The following is a 23,519-nucleotide window of genomic DNA, read 5'->3' as shown; positions in this document are numbered from 1 at the left end:
TTAGCACCTACTTTTAAGAACTGCCGGTGTTGAGCACCGGCAGGACCCTGCCCACTTAAAGCCTTGGTCACAGGCTTGGGTCTCTCGCTACTGCCACCAACTCTCCAGCTATAAAGTTCAGGCTCTGTAAATCTTTCTCTTGGCTGGCAACTCCAGAGATCTTGAAGCTAAACGGAAGGGGTTATGTACCCTGAATTTAGTCAGACTACAACTCAAAAGATACCTAAGGTAGTCATCACTGCTAAGAACACGAAAATCTCACTAGCACCTCTGCCTACGTAGTTTAGGAATAGGTCTTCAGCGCTGGAATTCTTACACTGTCCACTCAGAGTTGCAATACTTCCAGTGTCTTGTTTCCAGCATCTTGGGGAGAGCTTTCCTACGCACACAAAGTTATTCACACCAAGGAAAATGGAAAGATGTGTGCTAGGGCTATAGAAGCTTAAATAAAGAAGAAAAGTTCCCAACTTTGTTAAGTTGCAAAAGTTGTAGACTTGGCCAATGCAAACAGCTGATAAAAAACAAAAAAAGCATTAGGAATAGAACTTTTCTTCTGACACTTTTTTGAGGAGCATTTACTTGCAAAAAAAGAGTTTTGCAGGTTTAGGTCTTCCTTTCAGGATTTCTCATTACCAAAAAACAACTGTCAACTATGGGAGGATCGCGAGGATGACAAAATTAGCAAAAAAAGTCACAAAGGCCGGAAGTGAAAATGTACAATCTTGCATAACGTTGCCCTGAGGTGTACAGGATAGATAAACCCTACTGCACTTGATCTCAGTCAAAGAGCGCTTTACTCAAGACTTCGGTGAAACTGCACAATGGCAGTTGCTCTTCATCCGCAGACAGTGATGGCTGCTGTTTTCGCACAGTATTGTGAAGGCAGCTCTTTGGGGGGAAAATGTTACTTACCCTGTAAGTATACCTTTGTAGCGTGTAGTGCTGTAGATTCACATGCTTTGCATACTCCTGTCATCTAGTAATGGTTTTGGACATTATCAGTTGTTTTTCTTCAAAGAAGCTTCGAGTCATGGGGTGCTGTGTGACTTCTTTTTTAGTCTTATAATGGACATGGGCACAGACTTTAACCTTGGAATGTTTTTCGCTTAGCACTTTGTGATGTGGAGTATAGAGAATAGTAGGTATGTGCTCTGTGCATTGTTAGCTGATAATAGATGCAAACAAATATCTGCTTTGACTATCCACTTCCGGGAGGAGGGTGGTTCATGTGAATCTACAGCATTGCAAAGCACGAACATATTCTTACAGCATAAGAAAGATTTTCAGTTTGTAGCATGTGTAGCTGTAGATACACATGCTTTGCATCAATTCTAAAAGAATTTCCTCCACAGTGTGGCTAAGGGGCATATGATGCAGATGTTTGAAACAAGATTCTTAATACAGCCTGGCCAAACATATCTTGTTGACAAGCTAATATATTCGAGTAGCAATGCTTTGTAAACGTGTGTGGCATTGACCAAGTAGCAGCTTTAAAAATTCCAGCTGCTAAAAGAATGTTAACCAAGAAAGTCATGGTGGCTCCTTTTTTACGTGTAGCGTGTGCCCTAGGAAGCATAAGGAGTACACTTTTCGCTGTTGCATAGCACGTTGAAATGCATTTAACAAGCCACCTTGCAATGACTGCCTTTGAACTAGGTTGGTCTTTATGAGGTTTACCAAAGCTACAAAAAGGTGACTGGGCTTTCAAAAAAGTTTAGTCCTGTCAATATAGTGCACGTTCTCCTGTTTTAAGTGTATCATGCCCTTTACGCAACAGTATCAAGCTGTGGAGAGTAAACTGGCAGCTCTATTGTCTGATTCACATGAAAAGGTGATGTCCCCCTTAGGTAAAAACTTGGGCTGGTCCTAAGGATCACCCTATCCCTGTGAACTTGTATAAATGCCTCTACGATAGCTCACAAATTCGTCTGAGGGAAGTTCTTGTTATGAGACAGGTATGTGAAAGGCCGCTTCCAGTGAAAGAAACTGCAAGGGACATGAGTGAAGTGTTTTAAAAGGTTGGGGGGGGCGGCATTTAAGCACATTAAGGTTCCAAACAGGTGCAGGGTTCTTGGCTACAACTGTTTTGAGTCCCCTGCATGAAGGTCTTTGGCACACTAATACGAAACAGTCATGCAGCTAGAGCCAATGACTGAAGGTGTATTTACGTACACAGCAGACCTGCAGTTTGAAAGTGAAAAAGATATGAATCAATATCCTAAACAGAAACCTTAAATGGATCTAATTGTTTAGAAATGTAGAAATGGACGATTCTTCTCCACTTGGATGCATAACAGGCCCTTTTGCATCCCATAATATAGCCATGCACTTCTCAGGGAGGTGTAAATGTGTATCTAAACCTACAAACATTGTTCTTATTTTGGCATGAGTAGCACCAAGGCTACAGGCACATTACTGTTTTGTGAAACTTCACATTCTTCATGCGCCCCAACCTTTGTGCAGTAACAGCTACCTGATCTGTAAATTCCTGAAAGGCAACATCAGAGGTGCGATTCTTTCTCCTCAATCCAAATTAGTTCCCTGTGCATTGCAGCATTAAGAAACAATTCACACTTCCCTAAATAACTCCAGTACTGCTGCTCCTAGTCTGAGCCTAAAGATGGGCAGACTTATGTCACCCTTACATCAAGCACTCCTATGTGCTTGATGTAAACACCCGAGTTGTCCTCAGTTTTTTTGATTCCCCCACCACAATGGCCGGCTTTCTCCTTCGTGCACCTTTTACTTGTGCAGGGAGAGCTGGCAGTGGCTACCTTCTGCATTTCCTGGTCCAGGTGCAGGGGATCTCACCAACAGCCACCTTCTGTGAGGAAAGTTTGCATTGCAAATGGCCAGGAAGGTTTAACTACACTCAGCCGAAGTCAGGTAAGAAAGCACATTTTCTCAAATATGCACAGTATCAAGGTACAATTAAAGTTAATTCCCATCTCTAATTCGTTGCATGAGCGAGAGAGACATTTTAGCCATGTGCATATTACCATCCACTGTGTGAAGGAAGCAATGCCTTAAAATAAATTCAGACATTCTTGCCTACTCACCATTTTGTGGTGAAGGTTAACTCCTAGTTAGCTATGTGGGGTTTAATTCTGGAAATACTGGGAGTTGGTTCGTACATTACATTTTAGAATATATGTGTCACACATTCAGACCTATACTCAAACTGGTCATGATAGGTGCAAGTATGGATAGCTAGGTCTCAAATTAATTAAGGGGCTGGTGGGTTATCTTCTGCTGGAGCATTTTTGTTTTACAGTGCCACCCATGAACACCAGAAGGCTTCCTTCAAAGACATACAATTCCAATTAACAACCAATTTCTCAGACCGAAACGCTTGTACCCCAGACTCCCATTTGTTGGTCATCATTTTAATACAATGTTTTGCCTTCAGAACCCTGTCAATCTTTCTAGTTCTCTTCTCCATTATAATCGCTGCAAAGCCTGGGGTGCCTGGCCACTCACTGCATCTCCAGAATCATTGCATCAGAAGAACCTCAAAATGTGGCTTCTCAATGTCTTTCCCTCCATCTGTCATTCTGTTCTTTCTTTCTTGATTCTACCATTTAACTGTCTTGCTAACCCCACACTTGAGCATTAAATATATTCTTAGGACACTCCCCATCTGTAACAGCTTTAAATGGGGGAAAGGTGGACTTTGAAAAAGTGTGAGAACTCTTTCTTATGCATTAACATACCGTATTATACTGATTAATGCCATTTCTAGGTAGACTTGAAGTGGCAAGAACTTCAAGAAGCTCCTCACATCTGTATCACAATGCTTGCTGGTGCATATAACATTTACCAGAATGTGACCACACAAACAAGGAAGCCACTGATAATGAAAGTAGAAAGAAACATGCTTTTACATTCCTATGTATTTATTTACATGTGAGTGGAAATCTCAATAGTGGGTGATATAATATGAGCTTACCAATGAAAGACTAATCAGTCCTCTTCTATCAGGCTGATCAGTTTTTCGTGGAACGCACAAAAAAGAAATATATGCAAAAGAGCGAGGAGGAGGGGAGCATCCACATTCCAGTCTTCTGCAATTCTGTAAAGTATTATTTTCAATTCACTGATTCTTTTCAAAAATTAAAAAAAAAACAGTCCCTTTAGTTGCTGTCCCACGCTTGCTGACATGCTGCAGTCCTCCACGATTGTCTTTCTGCTTGAAGTCCACAGTTGACGGCGTGTCACGGTCCAAAAGCACTCCGTGTTACTCTTATAGAGATATATATATTTATATATATATATATTTATATATATTAAAAAAAAGTTTTTCTGTTTTAAAAAAAATTCTCAACTTGATTTCCATTCAGAACTTTTCAAAGTGTTCCCCAAAAAGTGCTGGATATAGCAACTCTGGAACGAAAAACAAAATATCACTTTAAGAAAGAGAAGTTAAGCTAATGAACAATCAGCAACCATAGAGCAAGTCCCAGATAATATCTTAAGGAGTATGTGCAAGAGACAAAAATCGGATTATCCACTAACAGCCAATGGAAAATGAATCTTATCATGAAAATTTACTCAACTGTAACAGTAGTTGATGTTCAGTTGCTGAGGGATGGAAAATAGTTTACAGAATCAGGCTATCAACAATGATTAATTTGCATTAAACAAAAATTTATAATAAGGACCCAGGCTCTCATCAGGAGGCTGCTTATACCAGCCTCTTTCGCCTGTTAGCGCCGCCTAAAACAGTACCAACTACTAACCATGAAAGTGAAGAGAGGACGTTGCTAGAGCTGCCGACTTGGAGCTGGGGAACCAGATTTGATTCTTGGTATCAGCTCAAAATCCTGTGATTCTGGGCAAATTACTTAATCTCCCTGTGCCTACCATAAATTACTGTGTCCTTAACTGGTGCTCATGAAAAGCATCAGTGTTGATGAATAAGTGCCAGTGCTGAGCACCGGAAACCACAGGCTCAAATTAAGCCATGGCTAGCAATGAGGGGAAGATCTCATGCTGGAGGAACTTATAAACTTCTATTAAATCTTGGAGTGCGGACTTGTAGTGGCAGACCACAAATTAATCCCCTATTGCAGACATTGAACAAACAAGCATTTGCAATACAATAGGTCTCGCATTAATTAAGTTTGAGCTATTGGCATTGCTAAATATTGCAACACCAATTGCAACAAAAGTCTACGAATTGTAGGCCAAAAAAAGTGTATTTATTTTTGTAGCAATGGTGGCATGCTGCGCTTTAGTTTAAACAGTTTAAAAGTAAAGTGCGCCATACTGCGATTACTACAATAGTTAATTGTGGATGCGGTAACAATTGATGTGTGCACTGATGGCTGGTGGTGTGTGTGCCTGTAGAAATTGTGCACTGATGGCTGGTGGTGTGTGTGCCTGGTGGAAGTGTGCACTGCTGGCTGGTGGTGTGTGTGCCTGGTGGAAGAATGCACTGACGGCTGGTGGAGGGTGTGTGTGTGCCTGGTGAAAGCGTGCTCTGGCGGCTGGTGGTGTGTGTGTGCCTGGTGAAAGCGTGCACTGACATCTGGTGGTGTGTACCCGGTGAAAGCGTGCACTGACGGCTGGTGGTGTTTGTGCCCGGTGAAAGCGTGCACTGACGTCTGGTGGTGTGTGCCCGGTGAAAGCGTGCACTGACGTCTGGTGGTGTGTGCCCGGTGAAAGCGTGCACTGACGGCTGGTGGTGTTTGTGCCCGGTGAAAGCATGCACCGACGGCTGGTGGTGTTTGTGCCCGGTGAAAGTGTGCACTGACTGTGTGGTTGTGTGTGTGGTTGTGTGTGTGGTTGGGTGCGTGTGGTTGTGTGTGTGTGGGTGGGTGTGTGTGTGTGTGTGGGTGGGTGTGTGGGTGGGTGTGTGCGTGGGTGGGTGTGTGTGAGGTTGTGTGTGTGAGGTTGTGTGTGTGAGGTTGTGTGCATGAGGTTGTGTGCATGAGGTTGTGTGTGTGTGTGGTTGTGTGTGTGTGTGTGTGTGGTTGTGTGTGTGTGTGTGGTTGTGTGTGTGTGTGTGTGGTTGTGTGTGTGTGTGGTTGTGTGAGTGTGTGGTTTTGAGTGTGTGGTTTTGTGTGTGTGGTTTTGTGTGTGTGGTTGTGTGTGTGTGTGGTTGTGTGTGTGTGTGTGGTTGTGTGTGTGTGTGTGGTTGTGTGTGTGTGGTTGTGTGTGTGTGGTTGTGTGTGTGTGGTGTTGTGTAGAACAGGGTGCTGGTGAGAGGTCTCGCTCATGGTACTGTAAGCACTTGTGAATGGCCTCTAGGTGCCTGTATGAACAGGATGCTGGTGAGAAGTAGTGATTTATTTGCAGTGCAGTCTCAATGCACCGTAGGCACTTGTATGGTAAGCGCATGATGTTGAGAGGTACCGAATGATTAGCACTGCATTTTGAAAGGCCTCTTGGCACTTTAGTGAAATGCCTGCTACGAGAATCACCGATTAATTAGCCCTGAAACGGAAGGTCCTCTACGGGCAGGGACGAATTGTGTGTTGGTGATAGGGAGAGAATTTTAATATTTTTATGGAGTTTTATATAGCTCGAACTGAACCCGAAGCACCAAGGTCGAGAGTGAGCTCATGGAACAGCGGGACGTGGATGGAGTGAATTACAGTGGTAGGGGCGAATATATTTAACGTGATGTGGCACAAGGAGGTTTTAACTATAACATTGAGGTTTAAACAACACACTGAGGGCCACTCAGAGGCACATACGAGGTGCGCCAAAACCAAAAAGTTTCTATACCTGCCCACTAGGAAGCAAAGTAACTTCTCTATTAAAGTTATGATTATTAAAAAAAACATTTTCTTTACATGCACACGGATTGCACATTTGGGTGGTGGCATGTTTTTTATTTCCCTTTTTTAATGTTGTGACATATGAAATAAATAAAATACAAAAATCTATAAATAGTACTTTGCATAGCCCAAAAATATTGCCTTTGCTAGAGTAGTCTGTTTCGAGGCGTTGCACAGTCAAATGAAACTTTGGCACGTTGCAGCCACAGATGACTAATCCCGATAGGCAGATTTTTACAGGAGCAGAAGACCATTGCTAAAGCAGAAACTCTGTCAATAGTTTGGATTTGTGGTAGTTGCACGTAAGAATTAGAACATCAAAGCAGTCGCTTTTGTGGCGCCTGCTGTCTGTTTGAAGGTGAGAAAAAAAAAAAGAAAAGAGCGGAAGTAAAAGCAGAGCGAGGCCAACAAAGGGAGGGGCAGGGCTCCTTAATGGAGCAGAGAGAGGATGGGGGCTTTTAGTGCTTAGTGTGTGTCAACAGCAGCACTGTGTGTGGGGGAATGCAGAGTGTGAAGTAGTCAAGTGAATCCAAGCACAGGGTTTGCATGTAAACAGCGCCTGTGATTAGCAAAAAAAAAAAAACAAATGTTTTTTAATGGTTGTCCTCAAAATCCAACATTGTTTTTGAATTTATCCATGTGTGTTCCGGTACACAATGGCTGTAGTTAATGTTCCTGCAAGGACCTACATTACGCCATTGGGTTGAGGGTGCACAACAGCTTAGCGTAGTATACATAAAAGATTTTTTTTGTGGTTTGTGAAGATGGCAATTTATAGTACGCTGCAGCTGCGGTATTTTGGCTTCCCAGAGGACAGGGACACGCATTTACTGGGTGGAGGAGAGAGGGAGATGCAGTTGGCTGGAGTGCGAGTGATATAGAATGAGAAGTAGCGCTGAAATAGTGGAGGATGAGAGAACTAGAAAGTGTTTGTGAGTAAATGAGAGGAGAGAGGGAGATGTGAGCAGGGGCTGCAATGAGATGAAGTGTATGAAACCTTGAGGAGGTGGGCTTTGGAGGGAGAGTAAGTGAGCTGAAAAATGCGAAGAATTGACGTGGGGAAGGCTACACAGGGTACGATGCAGATGTTAAAAAGCAAGCGGCCGCCATTGTCCCGTCTGTCCACGTCGTCCTGCCTGCAGTAGGAAACAAGGCAGTAGTGGAAATAGGCGGCAGATGCACAAACACACACCTGTGCATCATCTTATATATAAATACACAGCACTGAGAGGCAGCTTTCAGTCACGCCACACAGTGGGGTCAGACGCCAGTATTACACAAGTTGCATTTTCGAAAGCTTTTAAATCACGAATGTGCCAATTAGGGGAGAATAAGATAACAAAACTAACGGATAAGGCAGAAAATGCCTTGAAGAAAACTTAAGATTTCGCAGTCTAAAGAGGAAACTGTGGATTCTTTGTTCTTAAGGCAAAGACGAATGAGGAGATTCCGAGTGTGAGCTCAGGACGTAGAGGCAGGGCCGGGGGGGGGGCGCTGGACCAGGCTGACCAAGGACAAGATATCAAATCCCTTTGAAGTGTCTGAAGTCTGAGGCCGGCTGCAAGCAAACCAGCATGAGTGCGGAGAGAGGCTCACAGGCTGCCAAATGGTGTGCGATGTGCACTCGCCCACACACATGCACTGTAGGCAATCCGCCTGGAAAAGCCTTTGGGAGCATTTTTGAAAGCCCCTTACTTAAGTCTCGCAGACAACGCAGGCGCGTTGGCTCAGCGAGACCTAAAAAGGCCCTGATACAGTGAAAGTTTGTGGTGAACAGGAAGGCATGGTCTTTTTTCTAACGTGGGGAAGACAGAAGGGTCAGGTTATGTCAACTAATAAAACATTGAAGACAACTTTAAGAAAACTCTCTAACTGAAAGTTCTGTTGAGGGAAATTACCATGTCAAAAAAGGGAAAAACAACAAAACTCTATGAAAACGTTCCTGTGTTAGCAAAAATGAGGACAGCAATGAGCTGGAAACTATCTGAGGGACTCCATTATGAGATTGTAGTTACTTGATATGATAAAATTGGTCCAGATGGAATGTGGAATGCTAAGGAACACAGAGTGTGACAAATGCTATTATTGGACAGGCGTCTGATGTTTGGGACCTAGCTTTAATTGAACACAAGTGCCCACTGGATACAAAACAGCCATCAGTGAGATAGTGTAAAGCGCGAGATAGAATTTTACCTCTTTTCCATCACTATTCTTTGTGTACGGATGTATGCTTGGAAGCGGATATGGACACTTTGCTACTCTCACACATGATCACACTGCACATTTGCTAATCGATATTGAGCACTGCCACTGTACAGCGCTACAGCTCAATTACTTACTTTTTGCTTGGGACTGCTGCTTTAGCTCACTGCTGGGGCACTGGGTGATTTGTTGATTATTGTGCATAATTAATAAAGATATTTGAACAAATAAAGTCATGTTGACAAACATTTTTGTTGAGGCAATTTTGACTCAACGGAATTGCAATTCTAAGATAAAATAACTTGAAACAAAATGGTAGTGTATTTAATCTCGCACTAGAGTAATCATTTGAACTATCTGGCTAAAAAGAACATTAATATAATTCCTAAATTGCTTAGAATAGAATTTTAAATTAAACATTGTATAGTACACTAGCCTTGTAAAACTAAATGTAAAGGTTGTAAAATAATGCCAGTGGTCTGTTTTCTTAGTGCAAGGGGCTTTTGCCTCAGACAGCATGGAGGAGACTGAACACTGATTATCAGGTAATAATGGACAATAAGCGTTACCAGAGGGGGCATTTTTCTTACATTCATTGTATATATATAAAAAACAGAAACGTGGTATATTATGTGCGCCATAATAGAGGTGTTTGCATAATAACAGTGGCTACAGACCGGGATTTCACAGTAAATTAAGGCAAATGAGAAACTGAAAAGTGTACTGAAATCAGTGCGAAATATGACTAAACCTGGCATAACTGTTCACCAATTTCACCAAAAGCACCATAGGAAATATCCGTTGCTATTTTGTCATTGAAACCTAGGCACGGTGGGGTTATATTTGTATGTTTAAATGTGGGGAAAAATTCAAATATAAAACCCTACCTCCAGTATGGAAGGTTTTATATAAAGATATGAATTTACGCTGAGCTAAGCTTGACCCGTGCCATAAAGATCTTTGTCTTGGTGTCATTCAGATAAGAGAGACAAGGCTTTTACGATTATACATCGATCAGTGGATCACCTCATGATACAATGAATTTTTTGAAAGAAAATGTGTTTGGGTCAAAATTGACTAACTTGGGCATCATTCCATTTGCTTGTAAACTGCATAAAACGTATAAAAGGATTTTCAAGTGACATTTTTAAATTTAAGCAAACATTTACAACTGTTCTCTTCCAGAGAGAACCTTTGATACACATGGAAACATGAACCTGCAATTTTTGAATAAATGTATATATACACACACACACACACACCCCCCATATATATATATATATATATATATATATATATATATATATATATATATATATATATATATATATATATATATATATATATATATATATATATATATATATATATATATAAAAAACACACACACACACGTTGTTGGATTGGTAAAAAAAGATATAGCATGAGTGGTGCGAAGCAACACAAAGGGGGGGAGTGGGAGGATTCAGAGGACAGAGTAAACAAAAGGAGGGCGTGGGGCGAAGCAGGGCGTGAGGCAAAGCAACAGGAGGGTGTGGGTGGGGGCAAGCGACACAGAGTGCGGCAGGGGGAAGGACTCGGAGGGTGTGCGGGTGGATTTCTGAGGGCCTGGGTGGGGGAAAGGAACAAAGAGAACGAGGAAACTGGGGAGGTGAGGGGAGACAAACAGATGTGAGAGCACAACCTGGAACTGGGCAAGAGCGAAAGAAGAACACGGGCAAATAGGCAATGAAGGAGAATAGGCATACAAGGACATCATTGAGGAGGGTGGTAGGCAGCGTGGAAGAGGGAGAGGGCAGCGTGGAAGAGGGGGAGAATTACACGAGGGAGACTAATGGAAACACATTTTTCTAGTATGCTTAACAAAAAGCAAAAATATCACAGGGAGCAGTGAAAGGACACAAGTAATGCATCAAGCAACAAACACAATAAGAGGAAAGGAAGGCAATATATGCTAACCCATAAGATGAAAGCAAACGAGAGTGACAATGAAACCAACCAATGGCGGGTTCTAAGCCTACTCCAAGCTAACAATACACCTTGAAACATACAGCACATGCGCTGTTTAGTAGGCAAGGCCTAGGAGTGTCAGTCTAAAAGTGGGGGGCGAGGGCATATGTTTGCAAACAAAAATGACGCACTGCTAACTAAATTTAAAAAAAATGTACATATGTATATGTATATATATATATATGTATATATGTATATATATATATATATATATATATATATTAGACTACCAGCCCTGGCACATGCACAAGCACGGTCCAGAGCCTGAGCTGTAGTGGGTTGACCCATTTACCCAAGATGTATGGTGTAGAGGCGAGACCAAAATGTTAATGAAATCTGAACAGATCAATGAATGAAGATGACTCACCAAAAGTGCCTACATGTATCTATATATTTACTTTTATTATTAAATATTTGGAAACCATGAGGCTGGCGAAATAGCTAAGGCTGTCTGTGGGCCAGATCTTAAAACTCCACCTATGTATATTAGGATTCTATTTTACCTAGAAAAACACCACCTTCTGAAAACGGTGGCTAAAATCAGTAGCATATCTATTCTAGCTTTCCTCCCATGAACTAAAGCTCTTCGTCAGCCATGTCATCTATGTAAAATTAGTAAACTGGAACAGATGCACAGATTTCCAGGGCAGTTTGAAAAGCACGTTTGAACATTAGATAAAAAACGTTTTAAAATATGAGCTTTTTAATCTGCATTGATCTTTAGGCAGTAAAATAGCTCGACATTCTCATGGACAAATTTACTTAATGTGCTTTGTGCATGAAGGGGAGTGAAAGCAAGAGGCTGTGGCCCCCCTCAGCAGCAGGAGTATAAGATTTAAGGATATTTAGGATAGGTTGGGAGGTTCCGTTGTAACTGCTGTGCCATTTTTTCTAGGGTGTTTTTGTCCATCAACTTTGAGTGCTAAACATACGACTTCAAAAGGAACGATTAACTCCAAGCTAGAATGCTGCTGTTTTTTTGGAATGAGCAAGGGTCTCCGCAGCCATTGTAACTCTGGGTTTCATCTTTTCCAATGTGGTGTTCCCAGACACCATAGAAATCGCTGATGGTCCTGTCCACTATATTGTTCTAGACTTCTGGTTCAAAGCAATATTGGGTTTCCCTTAACACTATGATGTGCAACACGGCGAGACTTCAGAAGTTTACTTTTATTTCAGTGCTTGTGGCACGATCATTAATTACTCTAGCAGAAATTGAGGTTCAACTTGTTCCCTGCTTTCTAGATTGAAGAAAGTCAGGCAATTTAAAGAAATTTCACAAATTGTGGGCCCTCTTTTTAGCAGATTAAGATGATGGGAAGAGCAGTGGTTTCTTATTTTTCTCTTTTCTTGAGAAAGGTTTTGTTCTTAGATTTGATGAAATGTATCCATATAGAAGGTTTTTCTAGGCCTTATCACTCTCATGCATCTTGGGATGAACCATGTGGTGATGCTTCTGGTACTGTATCTTCACATACATTTTTTTTTTTTTAAAGATTATGCTGAAACACAGTCTGTGAGTTGGAGAACAGCTCCTGGAGCTTAGTGGAGTGTATAACTAATATACCATATTAGAGACCATTTCCCCTTAGGTAGTTCTGTTCAGTCTGGGAAACATTAATTTAGAACGTTCACCATTTCACTTGCCCCGTTTTAACCTAACAAGTGGTCGAAACCTGTGCTGTCCACAACTGAAGGGAAAGAAGGAAAGAAATTAGAAATGGAACGTAACAGCGTCGTGCCTACCAGTTTATATAAAAAAAAGTTAGAGTAGAAGATAGGGAGACCATTAGAATTTATCTGGTTTTGGCTGAGTGATTAAGTCTGCCATTAAGTGAACTAACAAAGGTTCTTAAATTGATAGAAATGAAGATGTGGGAATGAGGCAAATCACAGTGGAAATTATTTGGATTTTCTCTTTTTGGTAGGTGGTTCTGAACTCATAAGCAGGTCTTGAGAGCTAGAAATGCCATTATCTTGTTAGATGAAGAGGCTGTAGCATGGAATTAATATTCCTTAAAAGAATAACTTTTGAATGTATAGTGTGCAACTTTCAGGTGCGACCGGACTCCCAAGTCCTACTAAGTCATAATTTCCATCAGCGTTCAACTCGATCGATACAGAGAAATTACTTGCTATTAAGAGATAGTAAGTAGTACAAGTTTGCACTTTGCGGTCAAAGACTATCTTGATTCAAAGGTCTTGAATGGGCTAAAAGAGGACAGCACAGATTTCTCCTTGAGGCTGTGGCACCAACTTCTGTTGGGACTATGACAACTATCTCTACATGATAAAACATGCAATCTCACAAATGCATATGGTCCTGACCGAGAACCCTTGCTGGCAGGCAAAAATAAAACAACTGTAATTTATGCTCCACACCTAGGTCATTTTCAAAACCAGTTGCTTTAAGCTCAAATCCACCCAAAATTTCTCAAACAAAACATTAAGGTCCACCTACATGCACCCAGTGCTTATCTAACCACACAACATCTGCATTCCTCATACCTAAAGCACCTGTAAGTTAGAGTCTGTGCGGCCCTCGAACTGGGGCTACGGAACTGGTTTCAGGGTCACCATCTTCACCAAAATGAACCAGGTCTCGATATGTTGAGTGTATACTTCAAAGGTGTAAGTGCTGACTATATAGAGAGTTGTGTGTGTCCAGCCAGACTCTCCTCCAAAAATCATAAATCTAAACTACTTCCTAATACAAGATATCGGAACGCTTAACATCTTGACCCCGAGCTTTCTCTACCCGGAGTGTCTCGACATATACCCTAAATAATTATTTCCTGCTATTAGAGAAAGTACATGACCCATGCATCCCTTATCGATGCCTGAAATGTATTCCCAGGCTTAAGTTGAAAGGCATCACGTGCTGTCCAAATATCACAGCTAATACTTGTAACTGTTAATTCTTAACTATTCATTTCTTCGACTGAATGATGTGCCAGTTTATATACTTTGCTCATGTGCTGCAAATGACCTTTGTACTGCAAATCTCATACAAAATGGAAAATAAAATAAATAAATACAATGCAGTGTTTAATTTAAATTGCTGAATCAAGGAAAAGGTACGGATATGCGGCTCTACAGTTTGGTGGCAGGAACGCTTGTTCTCGAAGGTTGATTGAATTTTCTTTCAGGATGTCCTTCCTCCTGCTTGGCTGAATACGACTCCTAACAGCAAAGCAAAGAACTTCTGGATCAGTAGGACGTTAGAATATTGTGTTAATGCCATTGAAAAGTAGGAAGATTGTAACCTAGGCCATGAGGACCTCCTGTGCAACTCTTATGTTGTTAGTGACTTTCTGGACTGCGGCATGAATATTAGTCACTTGAAGTAGAAAAAGAGAAATTGAGAATTTGCTAGGAGCCTAGCAATATCTGATATTTAGAAAGCTGAATCACATGCCCCTTTGCATACCTATTGTCTTTTGAAACAAGCATTGGTAATGCAATAGGTCTCACATTAGCGAGGGTTTTAGTTATTGGCGTAAAAAAGACGGGAATGATTTTACAACACAACCGAGTGTGTTGTGTGAACCTGAAGGTACCACACGCCCATCTTAAAAGCCTTGCAGGAATGTCTTGTAAGCAGTAGGACAAGATCATTTAAGAAAATAGTGCTCATGGACTAAACAAACTTATTGTGTAACCACACAAGTAACAAGCATTTGCAATGCAATAGGTCTCGCATTAGAAAAGTGTGAGCTACTGGTATTGTAAATTACATTTTTTTTTAATATGGTTGGCTTTGAAAATATGTAAATTAATAGAATTGTTATTCACAAAGCCAATAGCTTACACTTTCCTAATGCGAGTCCAATTGGCTATGGCAATGCTTGTTGGTAGCAAGCAAGGACAGTGCTGTTGTGGTGCTGAGTGATGATGTGGTTGGGCTGAGTGAAGTGGTGGTGTATTAGAGTGATGTGGTGGTGCCCCCGAGTGATGTGGTGGTGCCCCCGAGTGATGTGGTGGTGCCCCCGAGTGATGTGGTGGTGTCCCCGAGTGATGTGGTGGTGCCCCCGAGTGATGTGGTGGTGCCCCCGAGTCATGAGGTGGTGCCCGTGAGTGGTGCCCGTGAGTGGTGCCCCTGAGTGATGTGGTGGTGCCCCCGAGTGATGTGGTGGTGCCCCCGAGTGATGTGGTGGTGCCCCCGAGTGATGTGGTGGTGCCCCCGAGTGATGTGGTGGTGCCCCCGAGTGATGTGGTGGTGTCCCCGAGTGATGTGGTGGTGTCCCCGAGTGATATGGTGATGTGGTGGTGTCCCCGAGTGATGTGGTGGTGTCCCCGAGTGATATGGTGATGTGGTGGTGTCCCTGAGTGATGTGGTGGTGCCCCTGAGTGATGTGGTGGTGCCCCTGAGTGATGTGGTGGTGCCCCTGAGTGATGTGGTGGTGCCCCTGAGTGATGTGGTGGTGCCCCTGAGTGATGTGGTGCCCCTGAGTGATGTGGTGGTGTCCCTGAGTGATGTGGCGCAGCAGCACAGAGACTGAAGCTAAGAACATGCACGGTTGAGTGCTACAAAGCGCGTTCAGTTTCAAAGCACAGAATGATGGATCCGGGAAAAAGCAAGGGGAAACAGGAAAACACAGGGAGAGTATATAATGATAGAGGCAGCGAGGGCTGGGGCTTGGACAGCAATCAAGTATGGGGTCCAGAAGTCACTGAATGGAAGAACACGGAAAACACCCAGGGCCAAGGAAGGAAGATGCAAGAACGCAAGCAAAACAAGCTCTCAGCATTGCTGTGGCGGGGGCCGGGAGCGCATTCCTTTGAAGTCTGATGCGGGGGCAGGGCAGCCTTTGAAGTCTGATGCGAGGCACAGACATATGGTGGTGTGTGACGTGGCTGGTTTGTGAACGCGCATAGATCACATGAACTGTGTCTCATCCGCCGTTTTGGTAGACTGTTCTTTTCCCCTTACTATAATCTCGCCGTAACAATGCGCAAGCGCATTGGCTCAGGCGAGACCTAAAAAGTCCTATCCTCAAGGGAGGTTACAAATGCAGACAAGGAGTTACTAAGGAGGGACTAACAAGCCTATTAATGAATCAGAAGCAACCATTTAGAAAGGACAGAAACAGGAGCCAATTGAAAAGATGGGCAGAGAGTTGGCCGAGCTTCAAGTCCATACCAGAGTACAGCATGCGTCGCAGAGCAGCGCATGCACTGCCCAGGCCCGACCTAAAAAGACCAGGAATATTTGGAGCAGGCTGGCTACCTCACAATGTGTTAAGCTCAGGGAAAGACGCCCCTTACCATATCGAGATGTTCTTAAAAAGAAATTTTAATTAAAGTGTTATTAGTCTGGAAATTCTCCCAACTCATCCTCCCAATGCGTATGAACATACTGACAGTGGGTAATTGATAATGAAGTAGCACAGACCTGCAAATGAAAAGCAAGGAAGTACTAAGCAAAGGGAACATTAAAGTCTATGCATGAAGACCATTTAGGTACTGAAAGTGACACATAATGCTTTCAAAAACTTAGAGAGACCCGTTTTGCTAGAGGTCACAGGCCTGAACAGTCAGGGAAGATTGTTCGCAATTGAAATTAGAATTAGCGATGATTATTAGGCTGAAACTCGAACGCTCCACAAACACTTTCAGGTGCTTCAGACCACGCAGGATAACATTTTGATATTCAACAACACTATGCATAGCAAATTCTCATGTGCTGCCGCTATGCTCAACTTTGGTTTAAAAGATGCCAAGACATTTAAAAATCCCAAGGAAGCAAGTAGGGTGTCTTTTTCTGCAAGGCTGGAGGACACGAGAATATTACATGCATGAAAACTGCAGAAGTCATTGCTCTCAAGCTATGTACTCCAAAGTAATGCTTTTCTTCTCATCCTTAGGGTCGAGTCCTGTATAGTTTGAGTAAACCGCAACTCAAAAGGAGTGAGGCCTGCGTGCCAAATTGGGTTTGTGATAAGAGGCATATCACAGGACATGTACAATGATTCACATATATATATATTCAGGTAGTGCATACGAAGGAATGAATACAGCTAGGCCTATTTCCTAAGGATCGCTCTTGTTCCATCTTCTCTTTCTAATTTGCCTCTGCATCAAAGAAAAGATTACCAGTCTGAGCCTACTGCAAGGAATGAGATTAAGAGGAAGTCTTACAGAAATAAATATGAGTAACAATGCTTTACGGACACATCTAGAGGAAATTCAGGCACTTAACTTAATAAGAAAAATAATGCTTGGGCAAGGCTGAACAGGCGACTCCTAACCCGGCCTCTGAAAATTCAGAGAAAGTCAAACTGAAAACACCTGAATCACCGAATTCTCCCCTTGCTTAGCAAAAGGCCATGATAAAAGCGGTACAGTGGTACTCTTAATTCCCACTCCAAATAGTCCAAGTTTGGAAGGCACTCATGGCACTGCTAGAACCCTTAAGGAAGCTCCCGATCTGGAACACAGCTAGAGAGATCTCTAGTTAATTTCAGTTCTCACTATTTCTACTCAGCAAATTGGATGGTTGACAGTTTTCCGCTCCTACGCAGAACAGGAATGCTCTCTATATTTAACATTTTCCAGAGAAGAACACACGTGGTCCTGATCAGGCCCATGTTACTCATTATTTTGTAAACAAGGAAAAAATGCATATTAAAAAGTGTTTACCTTTCTACGAAGCATACAGAAAGAGAAACCCATTGAAGTATCTGCGCTGGGATCATGATAAATGTGTGCCACCCCTCCTAAATATTTGGTGCAAGGACTTAAAAAGACAAAGCAGTCAACACTCATCGTCCACTTTTCAAAAGAGAAAAAGGAGTGAACTAAAAATAAAACTAAAAACAAAAGAGACGGCAGGGAGCTTGATTGCTATGTCCGTAACCATAAAAAACCCTTGGGTTCAAGGTCAACGCTAGCAAACTTGGTTCACTAGCAGAGCCATCCAGTGAGACACCTTCTGTTAAACAGCCAATCTTTCTCAATCTGAAGACAGCCGGTCGGCATCAAAGGATGTTTTTATCATTCGCATTCTTACACTTTCTAGTTTATGACCCTATTATGTCCCTAATTACATCAGGAAGCCAGTCTGCATACTCCTTGCTTCTTTGCTACGTGCCAATAATGCATTTGTGGCACAGACCGGATTAACATTCACTATGTTGGTTCATTATTTTGCCATAGATCCCTGACAGTCATTCCATGCATGTTCCTCAGCTTGGAGAGGGGGGGGGGGGGGGGGAGTGGTTGCTGCATCCCGTGGTCAAATGCATCCAGAAGTCCATACGTTTCGTTAGTGTATTTTTGACTCAAGGACCCACACACCCATCGCTCTACCGAACTGGTGGAAGAGAACAAGCAGCACTTGTTTAATCTGGGAAATAGGTTTTCCTGCAGTGTGATAATAACAAAAACAGGAAAACAGAAGCTACAGGGGTAAGCTTTGACTTGTGTCCACTCAGAAGCAAAAGCTTTACTTTGAGGTGACTCTTTACTGTGCACGACAACGGGCTCTGCATATTAAACTGCAGTGAGGACAAAAAAAACTTGAAAAGCATCCCTTTTAGTGGGTCCGGTCACTACCATACAGAAAGATAAATGGGGTTGATTAAGCTTTTTAATTTAGGGCACAGCTATGATGACTGCTTGAGGCAAAAGGAGTCTGGTAACATTCTCGAAGGAGTCAAAGCGCTTTTTGTGCTGTCTCTCGCTTCATTCATTACTTTCTGAGTTACTGCTAAAAGTTTGTGCTCAACTTAAGGGAACATCCAGTCGACAAATTTGGCAACTCTGGCATACAATTTGTGAGTAAAATATGTAATTATTGACCTGTTGTTGAAATCCAAAGAATTAGCGCCTCCTGTTCATAAAATCAAGATTTTGGACTCTACCTGCGAGTAGTGTTTGTTGGTACATGTACTAGAGCTGTGAAGAAGGAACATGTTCTGTTACTGCTGAATTCAGTCCGAGAAGGGTTGTGGCCCACATTACCTAGGGTTACTGGCAGGCAATCCCAAACATCTTTCTGTTATTTCTTAAATACATCTTTTTATTACAATTTTATACATGATAGAATACATATTCATTTTTGATTCTGGATTTCCAGAAAGAACTACCAGTGTACAGCACAAAGAAATACAAAAAAAATAAGAAACAACTCTTGGTGAACACTACATCCCACCTCTTAACACTTCAGCTCAACTTCGAACTATTTCTATTGTCTTACTACATTACAAACATTCTCTTCTGCCTGCACCTTTTAGGTAATCATTTTGGCATTACCCATGTTCTTGATTAGAGTAAATAAATATTATGGTTTACTTTATTATGCCTTTATCATATGGCAGCAGAGTCTCAGGCATGTTACTGGGCATGCCTCAAATAGCCTCTCTGAATTTTATTCCTACAGCATATAATAGAATTAATTAATATTGGATATTGCACTCCCTATAATACAAAAACTAGTGTGCACTAAAGCGGTTCACAGCGCTCTGGTGTTTGGCTGGTTGGTAACCAGTTGAATATTTGTCACCCATCTCCCCTTTTCATTTGTGTTTCCTCTGCCATAGACCATTTCACCATGTCTCAGACCCATTACTAACTTTCTGAAATCTCGGGATGAGAGAATGTATGGTGATTCCTCTTTTAGCCAGTACTGTATGCAGCCCTACATATTTCCTATAAAACTGAATTTCTTGTAAATCAGCCAAAGTAAGTATTGTTAGTTCAGAGAGTCCTCGAATGCTACTTCGTAGGTTATCTTCTCGCTCCAAAACCCTTGCACCCCATGGTACATCCATGCAACGTATGAAAACTGCTGTTTGTTCCCGACAGTATGGGCAGTTAGATGATTGCACTGGGTAAATTTAACTTAATTGAATTGGTTTCAAGTAAGTCATATGGAAGTAGCTATATTACACTAAGGGAATAGAGCATTAGTCCATATACTTTTGACTCCCGGGTAGGCCTTTTCTCCATTCCTGCTTGGTGAGAGATTCGTCCATGCTTGTCGCCCATTTGTCATGATACTTTACAGCTATAAGTAGCTGGCCTGATGGGACACCTCTACAAATGCAAGTTAACTTCTTCTTTGTGTGAATAGGAACAATGTTGCAATTGTTGTGTAGGACCAGGTGACTCATGGAATGTGCATCAGGTCCCACACAGTACGGTCTATGAAAGTATTGTGGAAACTGGATACCACTCTGGTATTAGTAGAGGGACTGATCTTAGGTGGACAATGCACATCAAAGTGGCGTTGAGGGAAAGAACAGAACTTAGGAATTTCCAACAGTACCTTAGAAGGAAAAACTGTATTGACTACTAGCATTGAAAAAAAGATTGAAACTAGTATAGAGATATAGAGACCCCAGGAACCCGAGATACAACAATTAACGACAGCCTCAATCCAAAAGTTAGGAACAAGTTGAAAAGCTGTTGCCGCAGCACCTCCTGTATTTCGCGACAAGTTAAAGTATCTGCAGAACAACTGGTGGTTGCAAGAGCACCCATTGTGCATGGTGTGAAACAGTAAGAAAAGAGTACAAGCAGCTTCTTTGTGGCTTGTAAGAGAAACATAATTCTTGATCGAGTGTATGTGATCTCTTCAAAATACCGTAGAATCATTTCTGTTTTCTATGGGACAATTTGTCTAAACCCAAGACATTTCTTGATGGGGCAGTCTGCAGTGCTTTTGTTCGAGACAGCTATGTTTCTTCAGATGTTCTCATTGCTTTGAGGTATTCAGCTGGACTAGATCTTCATTTGTACTGATAAGTTTTATATTGCCCCAGTAAAATTTATATTGCCCTAGTGTTTAATTGAAGCATATTTATGCACCTTGCAAGATGAACTTGCACTCTATGTTTGCATCTGCCAGGTATGAGCAAAACCCTTCCCTTTTGCTTTTTGCTGTACTCTTTGGTTATGCTTAGATCCTAGCAATTTCTTTAAAGCCCTTTTAGGTTACAATATACACAAAGTTGTAATCGAATTTTACATATATTTACTGCAGCAGTGCCATGCACTTACTCTGCCACATAGCTTGAGCGCCTTTAGGACCTTGTCACCGTCTTTGGTGCTGTTGCCAGTGTTTAATCTGTTGCAATGATCTTATCTGAGGTGAGTAGAGCACACAGAACACTTGGTATTGTGCAATCTTCCTTAAGATGGTGTCTTGTTAGTGGCATTTTCCTGTGCTGGGGACTGCCAATGGCAGTGGCAGCCTTGAGAAACTTTAATTATTTTCTTGTATCGTTTTCAATGAGACAAGCCGTCTCTTGTCAATGGACTTTTACAGCACAATTAAGGTTTATGAAGAATACATTGGCTTTCTTACCAATCTTTGTCACATCAGCTTTGTATACCCATTTAAGGGGGATTTTCTTTTGGTAATTCATTGCATGTTAATTGTTCATTCGAAAATCTTGCAGTCAAAAGTAGCTAAGTGTGGGTGAGTTATTATGTCTGTCTGTCTGTCTTCTGTATCTACATGACCGGAAGAAAGGAAACAGGAAATAACTTTTGAAAGAGCCGGCGGCCTTCCATTTCAACAGAGCTCCTTCAAATCAATAAATCACTCAAGAGTGGAACTTTGGTCACAGACAATATCAATTAAATTTTGTGTTTTTGGGGCGGCCAGGCTTGCAATAAAGAGCATCAATGAAAGAAGCAAGTACCACTTACTCTGACCATAGCAATAGTTCTCTATCAAGAACCAGCTGACCATTAGACCTGTTGATACAGCCACAAACTCAACAGTGTGAAGCAGTAATTGGAATCTTTAGAAGGAAATAGTAGAAACCTGACAGTAAGGCACCCATAAGTCTTCAGGAGTACTCAACAAGGCATGTGGAAGGATCAGATAGCCTAGAAAGTTTACAATCCATATCAGACAAACAGACTGCAGAAATGTAATCTGAAATGAAGACGATATCAAATACTGTTACTGAAGAACTCAAACACACCTTGTCAAGATTCTAAAGTACTCCCAAACTACAGAACTAAAGAAAAAAATACACAATACGAACTAATGCCAACCTACTTCCACTCTCATAACTTTTTTCATGCACCACCTTCTTAACATAGTCCAGGAATTTCAAACCTCAGATTAATGCCAGAAATCACCCACAGTCACACTTAATATCCATCTCCTCAAAGTGCTACTAATAATTTCAACATCCAGGCCCACACGACAAATCACCCATAACCACAACCAACATTCATTAATTGCACGGATCCAACAGAGAATTCACCTAGCATTATACAGAATGTCAACTTCATTAAAGCGCTATAAGAATTTCTAACCCATAAGTCCAAACAAGAACACACCAATATTTATAACTAGTACTGATCTAATCAAGATAGGAATTCCATCATACAGGTCCAGCTGAGAAATCACCTACATCCATAAATAATGCCCACTACAATAAATATGCTTCTGCGATTTCGAGAAATCACTAACAATCACAGCTATCATCCATCTCATCAAGCTACCACAAGAATTTCAACCAAAGGTTCGATGGGTGAAAAAAAATCACAGAGGATCAAAAACACCACGGGGTGGGGGATGCACAAAGTGAGTTTTTTGTTGAATTACAGATTGAAGGGTGCTTTCCCTTGCTTATGGACTAGCTCTTTCAGTAGTAGGGTGAGATATAATGTCACACATTTAAGATATTTAATGTAAGTAAGTATATGTGGCATTTAACTACACCAAAAGGAGGACATTGTTCATTAAGCAAGGCCAACTCGCACGCAGCATCCCACAAAATGAAATCTTGGTCCTCGAAGATTAGGAATGATTCCTTTTAACTATAAGGTCAGGCCCAATTTCTCGACCAACCCACATGCTTGGTCTAAGGAACTGCAGTGCCTTAAACATATACAGAAGTAAGTTTTAATCCTCTATAAAAGAGGGCAGAGGTATGAGCAATGCTACGACCGTTACAGGAAAAGGAATGAGAACACACAAGGGAAAGAGGTACTCGTATTTTTATATAATTTTAAGGCACATAGTCTTCTCAAGAGAGAAAAACCCTTAGTGTCACTGGGGCATGAAAAGAAAATTGCCAGAAACGATGACGTTTAGAAAAGAACTCCAAGCCACAGCACTTTGAGGATGAGAGTGGCGGTCAACGACTACATATAATGGCCTTCAACAAAAAGACTTGGAAATCAAAACCACAGCAAGGGATGCTGCTTCAAATTAACTCAGCCATAAAATGCTGGAAATTAAACAGTAGACAAAAGGTGCTGCAAAATAAGATCGCTGTCAAAGGACTTTGAAAGACGATAATGTTGTCTGGCTGCAGAAAAATAAACCACAATCACTAAAGGGAGAAGGAAAATAAAATAAGTGGCAGATGCAGCTAGGCCCATATTGACCAAAATAACAGTTGAAGGGATAGGATGCATAAAGAAATCTGCTCCAAAATCAAGAAAACCCACGAAAAGGGGTCCCTTAACAGAATTATATTGTAGTATTTCCAAATATCTATGGTTAATATTAGCAGTAGCTTTTTCATAAAAAAATAACTATCGGTTTAC

General features: G+C 41.7%; 1 protein-coding gene across 2 annotated transcripts in view; it reads right to left on the bottom strand.

Annotated features, from left to right (window-relative positions):
- The window catches only part of AHDC1 (AT-hook DNA binding motif containing 1), a 363,715-nt gene that overhangs the window by 21,304 nt on the left and 318,892 nt on the right, over nt 1-23,519 (bottom strand). For both annotated transcript variants that reach the window (XM_078681930.1, XM_078681931.1), the window contains exon 5: nt 3,950-4,383. The gene's annotated coding sequence lies outside the window, so the exon portion shown is untranslated. The remainder of the gene's footprint in view (nt 1-3,949; nt 4,384-23,519) is intronic.

This window comes from Lissotriton helveticus, chromosome 3_1 (assembly GCF_964261635.1).
Source record: "Lissotriton helveticus chromosome 3_1, aLisHel1.1, whole genome shotgun sequence".
NCBI classification, from domain to species: Eukaryota; Metazoa; Chordata; class Amphibia; order Caudata; family Salamandridae; genus Lissotriton; species Lissotriton helveticus.
Note: the sequence above shows the minus strand (reverse complement) of the source record. Positions and strands in the feature narration are given on the sequence as shown.